Source organism: Lolium rigidum, chromosome 3 (assembly GCF_022539505.1).
Source record: "Lolium rigidum isolate FL_2022 chromosome 3, APGP_CSIRO_Lrig_0.1, whole genome shotgun sequence".
Classification (NCBI taxonomy): domain Eukaryota; kingdom Viridiplantae; phylum Streptophyta; class Magnoliopsida; order Poales; family Poaceae; genus Lolium; species Lolium rigidum.
In genome coordinates, this window is record NC_061510.1 from 201,431,760 (window position 1) to 201,439,401 (window position 7,642).

The 7,642-nt window shown below is 42.2% G+C and overlaps 1 long non-coding RNA gene across 1 annotated transcript; it reads left to right on the plus strand.

Annotated features, from left to right (window-relative positions):
• The first annotated feature begins 6,095 nt into the window (after positions 1–6,095).
• On the plus strand, positions 6,096–7,186 carry LOC124698843. The gene is made up of 3 exons (XR_007001138.1): positions 6,096–6,411; positions 6,677–6,886; positions 7,072–7,186. It is a non-coding gene; the product is annotated as an uncharacterized LOC124698843 (long non-coding RNA).
• The last annotated feature ends 456 nt before the right edge of the window (positions 7,187–7,642 follow it).

Genomic DNA, 7,642 nt, shown 5'->3' on the forward strand with positions numbered 1-7,642 from the left:
CTGCACCTGGAAATAGACTTGCTCGCAAGAGTTTATCAGTAGTAACAGTTTTATAGCAGTAGCAGTAGTGAAATAACAGCAACAGAGTAACAAAGACAGCAGTAGTGATTTTAGTAAACAGCAGGATTAAAATACTGTAGGCACATGGATGGATGACGGGTGTTGCATGGATGAGAGAAACTCATGTAACAATCAAAGCGGGGCATTTGCAGATAATAATAAAACGGTGTCCAAGTACTAAGCAATCCATAGGCATGTGTTCCGTATATAGTCGTACGTGCTCGCAATGAGAAACTTGCACACCATCTTTTGTCCTACCAGCCGGTGGCAGCTGGGCCTCTAGGGAATCTACTGGATATTAAGGTACTCCTTTTAATAAAGCACCGGAGCAAAGCATTAACACTTGGTGAAAACATGTGATCCTCATATCACAGCCTTCCCCTCCGGTTGTCCCAATTTCTGTCACTTTGGGGCCTCGGGTTCCGGACAGCAATATGTGCAAACAACTTGTAGATACAATCTAAGCAATAATTATAGAGCTTAAATCTAAGATCATGCCACTCGGGCCCTAGTGACAAGCATTAAGCATAACAAGATTGCAGCAACAATAACTTCACAAACTTTATAGATAGACTAATCATAATGTATCATCCATCGGATCCCAACAAACACAACACCGATTACATCGGATGGATCTCAATCATGTAAGGCAGCTCATGAGATCATTGTATTGAAGTACATGGGAGAGAGAGTACCAACTAGCTACTGCTAGAACCCGTAGTCCATGGGGGAACTACTCACGGAGCATGATGGAGGCGGTGGCATCGATGGAGATGGCTTCCGGGGCACTTCCCTGTCCCGGCAGGGTGCCAGAACTGAGATTCTGTCCCCCGAATTGGAGTTTCGCGATGGCGGCGGCGCCCCTGGAGTCTTTCTGGAGTTTCGTCAATCTGTCTCGCGGTTTTAGGTCGAAAGGGCTTATATAGGCGAAGAGGCGGAGTCGGAAGGGCGCCAGGGCTCCCTCCCCATAGGCCGGCGCGGCCAGGGTGGAGCCCGCGTGGCCCTGTCGTGTGGGGCCCCCCTGGCCCATCTTCGTCTCCCCTTCGGTGTTCTGGAATCTTCCGGGAAAAATAAGATACTGGGTCTTTATTTCGTCGAATTCCGAGAATATTGCCCGAACAACCTTTCTGGAACCAAAAACAACAGAAAACAAGAACTGACACTGTGGCATCTTGTTAATAGGTTAGTTCCGGAAAATGCATAAAAACATTATAAAGTGTGAGCAAAACATGTAGGTAATGTCATAAAACAAGCATGGAACATCAGAAACTATAGATACGTTGGAGACGTATCACATCTTCAAGAACAGAACACATATTCATCACAGCTGGCCTATACTTTGCCAAATCCTGATAAATTCATTTAAAAAAGACAGGTGCTTAATCAAATAATAATAGTAGATGGCAAAAGAAGCAAACACAAATAATTACAAAAATAAAAAACAAATGTGGCATAAGAAAAAATAAAAGGCAAGCATACCTCATGGGTGTGACTTCCTGACAGATGACGCCTGATGAACATATCCACTTGTTCAGGTTCAGGATTGAATAGAAATGATTTTTTCCTGAAACAAGGCTTGAGCTGCACATGTAGAAAAAGTATAAGCATGAACTATGTAACTAAAAAAGGAACATAAAGATGAAAATCTGAGTACCAAATGTAATATGCACATATATGAGTCATTGAATTATACGTACAGGTAATGCACCGAATGATCCATTGCTGGTCTTGTCCAAACCAGCTACAAGTGATATAAGCTGGTTGGTCCAGACTATGCATCGAGTCACATCATCTGGAAGATCAATTGCCTCTGTTTGTAAAGAATCAACATAGAGGATCTGCCCAAAAAAACACAGATTGTTACTTCCCAGAAAAATTGACGGAAAATGAATTATGATGTACTTTCATGAATTCTCACCATGATATATGGCATGCAAGCCTTAAACCAATTCTTCTTGTCCTTTGCATTAGCCGTGTCAATTAGGATGTCAATTATGAATCTTGCCCAATTCAAGGTACCGATGGCTCCTATATTCAACACTGAAGGATAACACTTGGGACTGACTTTAATGCAGATTGTTGGTGCAAATACAGAGGTCATCATATATATGACAAATTTTCGGAGATAAGCATCATCCGCAGGGTGCTCTTTTCCTAACTCCATCTCCAAGGTTGTGACATTGGGTTGCACACCATCTGTTATCCCAAGCATTTTGAGCACCAAACTTGTGGCGTCAGCATCTAGATGGTACGGGACGGGAGAGCTGCCCATATGAAGACCCAAAACCTTGACAACTGATTCTACTGTTACTGGTATCACGCCCCTGTCACCAAAGTCAAATTGACATTTCTCTGGGTCAAAGCAGCCCATCAAGAACCGGCACAACTCTGGGATAAGCTTGGAGCACTTCATCTGGATCATGGCTCCGAACTTTGCATCTGTTAACAAACTCCTCTGCTCTGGAGTCATAGCCTTACAAACCTTGACAAGCTTCATGGGTGACGAACGATTGAAAAGATTGCTCTGCACTAGATTAAAAAAAAGAAAGTTGAAATCCAGTGTGCAATAAAAAAAAGTTGAAAAACAATCATTATATTATGCATGTGCAGAAATAAAATTTACATGTACCTGGTTTTTAGTTTTAGGCTGCAACACATCTGGCTGAGCTTCAGCAACATTTTTAGTTGGTACTTCATCCTGTTCTTCTGCATCTAGAACATCCTGTTCTACTGGAACATCATTCGACACATGGTTGAACTTCTTCATCTACCTTATCTTTTAACTTCAGTTTTTTCTTCATGTTGCTAAATTTTGAGTGTCCCACCTTAACAACATTTTTCGATGTGTGTGAAGGATTCTAAAAACACAGAAACAAGGAAGAAGCGAAAAGTTGAAAAGTTGAAAAGTTGAAAAAATAAGCTTAATAGAAACACAGATAACTAACGAATAAAAAAGGTGTAGATACATCCATACCATTATATCAACTAGTGGTTTCCTTGGTGAGAAATTACTTCTAAAAACAAATGAACACTCCTGTAAAAAAAGGAAAGGCAGAACAAAAAGAAATGTTGGTTAGACTAAGTTTGCGTAAAGCCAATATGAAATTTTAAGTCATCATGGATTTGTACTATGTACGTATAAAAAATGTATTAAATGCATACAAAAAAACATCCAGGATGTATTAAGTAAAAAACATATACAACCAACAGAGATGGGGTCATATACAGTTTGCATGTTATTTGTAAGTGAAAAAATATTCATCCTAGATAGCAAAAAACATGGGGTCATAAAAAAACACCCAATACAACCTGCAGACCTCCGCCACACTTCCGACTTCTCTCTTCTCTGAATTATACTGAACTTAACCAGAAGGAGCCAAAAGCACCACTTGCCTAGGCAGAAAAAGATGGGCAAGCATCAGCGCTGGCCTGCTAGACTCTAAAATGTGAGCATAGTGGCAACTGGGAAGTATTTATGGAGCTTATTCTACAAGTCTACAAATCTACATATTGTATAGCTAAAAAAATAGATGCAGAAGTAGGCTATGATTTAACAAAAAATTATGCATCCTATGGACACGCATAGTATACACACAATCTAAGAAAATGAACTCATTGCACAATTTGTACATCGCACGATACATGCATATAAATCCAATGTATGTTAATTATAAACTACATGTAATTTTAGAAAATACATCCCACATGGGTCGTATAAGCTAACTTTAGGCTTCTAAGATGTATAAGTTGTTCATTTATACATCCTTTGTCTAGTACATGATTATTGTTTATACAACTCGAAGTGAAAAAGAAAAATATATCCTATGAGCATATATATACTACAGACCATATGCAAAGGATATAAACTACCAAATTCGTACTTCCTGCAATTAAACATGCTCAATCTAAAAGAGTGGCTGCATGGACGCAGGTCTATGTGATCCTATCTGACGAGAACCTCATTACTGCACACATAACAACTAGATCATCCTTCTATGTGGCTAATTGGAGTTTGAGCACAGCCGTTTTAGACAAGCAAAAACATGGCACCTCCATGACCAAAATCGAACATCGCATCGACTAAAACGCCAAAACGAAAAATAAACATGAGCATGTAGAAGACGTAGGTAGGAACGAAGGACTAACCAACACCAGAAATGCGGATGCTCTGCTTCGAGGACTGCGACGATGAAGACAGCGACAACGTCGACTCCCAGAGCAACGGCGGAAATCACTAGGACGACGGCCTCACCCCCTCAGACTTGTCGGATTTGCGGCGCGGCGCCGCCAAAGAGACACTCCAAGTACGGCCGCGCCCGCGCCGCCGCCGAAGGGACACTCCAAGCACGGCCGCGCCCCGCCGCCGAAGGAACCCTCCAAGCACGGCCGCGTCCGCGCCCCGAACGGCTTGATCTGCTTCTTCGCGACGACCAGGCAACTCCAGCACTACTCGAACTGCCCAGATGTACTCCGCCACGGATTTCCGTCGGGGCGCTCGCCGCCGCCGAGGTCGAATCGAGAGATTTCGTGGGAGGGAAGCGAGGAGCGACCACGCCGGGGGAAAATGGGGGAGAACCCAACGGGCAGTAGCGAGGGGAAAAAGGGGAGAGGAAGGGGGGAATTTACTGCCCACATTTCTCTGTTTCTGTCTTTTCTTTTGGGACGCAAGATGAAGATCCGATGGACCACGAGAGGGAGCACTCTGGAAGACAACACAGTGCCCAGGCAAGAAATAGATTATACGTTCCCCCTTTATTTTCGTCTGTTTTCTAGTACCCAGTACGTTTCAGTCGAAATTACTAGGCCTGCCACCGCTTATCTGTATCTGTATCTGTATCTGTACTACTTATAAAGGCACAAACTTGTGTAGGAAAATAAAATCTGAACCGTCTATCCAAGTTGATCTAACGATTTAAATTCACCCATTCTCCCCACCCAAAATTCATGTTACCTTCCATCCGACGGACGGTCAACGCCCACGCCAAAGCCCCGCGAGATCTCGCCACGCCTGGATCGCCAACACCCACGCCCGACTTCCGCAATTACAGCGATGCTGCTGCGCCTCAGTCGCATTCACCGCCGTGTGCCCACGATCGCGCCGCCGCTCTTCTCAGGCGTCGCCCGGGACGATCCTGCCAGCAAGAGGTGCGCGCGGATTCACGGATGACGACCACGTTGACTGTCGCCGCGCTCGACGTCCACTCCGCGGGCATCAGCGTCTCCTTCCCCAATTCAGCCGACGCTCCTCCGCCATCTCGATCTCCATCAATTCTGAGCCACGGTCCAGTTCATTGCTAGATGTTCTCTTTGTTTCCCATGCACCAATTCAATCTTAGCATCGCGGTTAGGATACTTCATCGTACTTGTGTGATCCACGCCCTACTCCTGTGGCGGGATCTGGCCGCAGCCTGGACGCCTCCACGATCGATGACTGCATGAGAGATGCTGCCAGCGTTCGCTTCTGTGAGGACCGCAATGGCGACACCTACATAAAGCTCGGCCAACACATCACGCAGCTGGTACGGAATTCAACCGTCTGTATCGACAGTTGATACGTTAGATTCATTTGGGCGTCTGCAGGTTCAATTTGTCTGTTAGATCATGTAATTTTCTTAGCAGCTACTTGTTCTAAGGGTATGTGGCGTGTTAGAGGAATACGTCCAACTATGAGGGATGCTGACGAGATGCCCAGTCCGCTGGGGTGTCCAAGAATGATACTGGAGAATCACCGGAAATTGTTAGTTCTGCATCCCTTCCCTTGTATTACTATATTTTCGTACAAAGTACACATAATGATCCATGATGGTAGATTAATTAACAAAACCCCAAAATCCGAATTATCATGCTTCGTGAAGTTGCTTCTAAATGGTGTATTCATGTTTGAATCAGATAATTGATTTATGCTCGGTTTGTGTTAATTTAGAAGAAACTTTGACATGAAGCTTTTCTTTCACCTTATCCTGGAGCTGTATAACTTTGCAGAATCTGATTGTGCCCCACTTACAAGTTTTTCTCTTCCACAAGCTCACGCAGCCACAACACCCGGTGGGCAGAAAGTTGATGTTAAGGTTCCTTTAGAAGAAAAAGACTGCAGTTTTGCTCGAGTCCACTTGTCTTGTATTTGAACTTCTAAATTATGACAACAAAGTTCAGAATTTTTTTTCAGATTTATCCAGATTGTTGTTTCCCTTTCACCTTTTTACCACGTCTTGACTTACAGGTTTTTTTTCGAGAATGTCTTGACTTACAGGTTCAACATGACCACTTAGCATATACTTCTGTAAGAGAAAACGCCACTGGGGATTTATCAGTGAATGCTCTTCATTATATCTTCTCTACATTTGACTACAGGTACAATCAGTAAATGTGAACAACATTCTTTTGTTTATTGTACCTTGTTTCCTTTTTTCTTAACATGCCAATAGCTAGGTCGAACATGATGTTCATGTTTCTATCTTGTTTCATTTACATGTCTCCCGTGTAAGCTTGGCATAATAGTTCAATTTGAGAAATTATAAGCCAACAATTTTATCTTGAGTTCCCTTATTATGGTTAGGAGAGTGCTCATGTTCGATGCTTGCAATTAAATAATAAGGACATGTTTGATGTTTTCCAGATGCATGTAGCAGTTCCATGGTCCTGCTCCGCTTCTCGCTCGGTGGTTTAATCTTGAGTTCCTCATGTGGTTCTCACATGAGATAGGATGATCTTCCCTGAACTTGAAGTCTCAGAACCTATTCATCAGCTAAATCTCTCACATAGGATGAGATTCGCACTTTGATGCTGATGCGGCAATAGTGAGAGTGCGAGAGTATTACTGGAGCAAGTAAGTCCTTCAATTATATGATGCCTATATTATTTGTCAAATATTATGCAATATGCGTTTTTTCTGAAATTTTGCGATATTTTTTTTCCAAAATTGGATATGTTAACCTTAGACGATATTACTGTTAAATTTTGTGTCGTACCAAATTGAGTTATGCTAATCAAAAAATATTTTGTTCATTGCAGATATCATGCCTGCCCAAGTACAAGGAAAACGAAGCTCAAGATTGAAAAGAATGCTGCTGCCGGGAGCTGTAAGATTTTTTTAACAAAAGATAAAGACATGAATCATGTGAAGAAAAATATTTGTATATGCCTGATTTTGAACGATTTTTTCTTAAAAATCATCTAAATCTGTGTTCTTTATGCAAATAATTTCCTTTAGGTTATTGTTATATTGAAACTTCATTCGAATCTCAAATTTAACATAACCTCACGAAAGTAGCATCATTATATCTTGCAAATGTTTGGCTTCACGATTACTGACTGGCGTACCTAGACTTATTTAGCCCAGAAACTTGGCAGGAATTTCAGACGGCTGAAATTTGAACTGTTTCATGTTCTGATTTTTATTTTCGGATAGCCATTGCAAGGCTCCAGTTATTGCAGGTGGTCTATGGCTATGCATTAGAGGTTGCCGTATATGTTTAGATGACCATGCATTACTTTTGCTCATAACAATCTCTTGTTATCTTATAGTTTTTGTAGGAAGGGCCAATGCAGAAATATCTCCAATCTGCTTTCCCTTTGAAAAAAT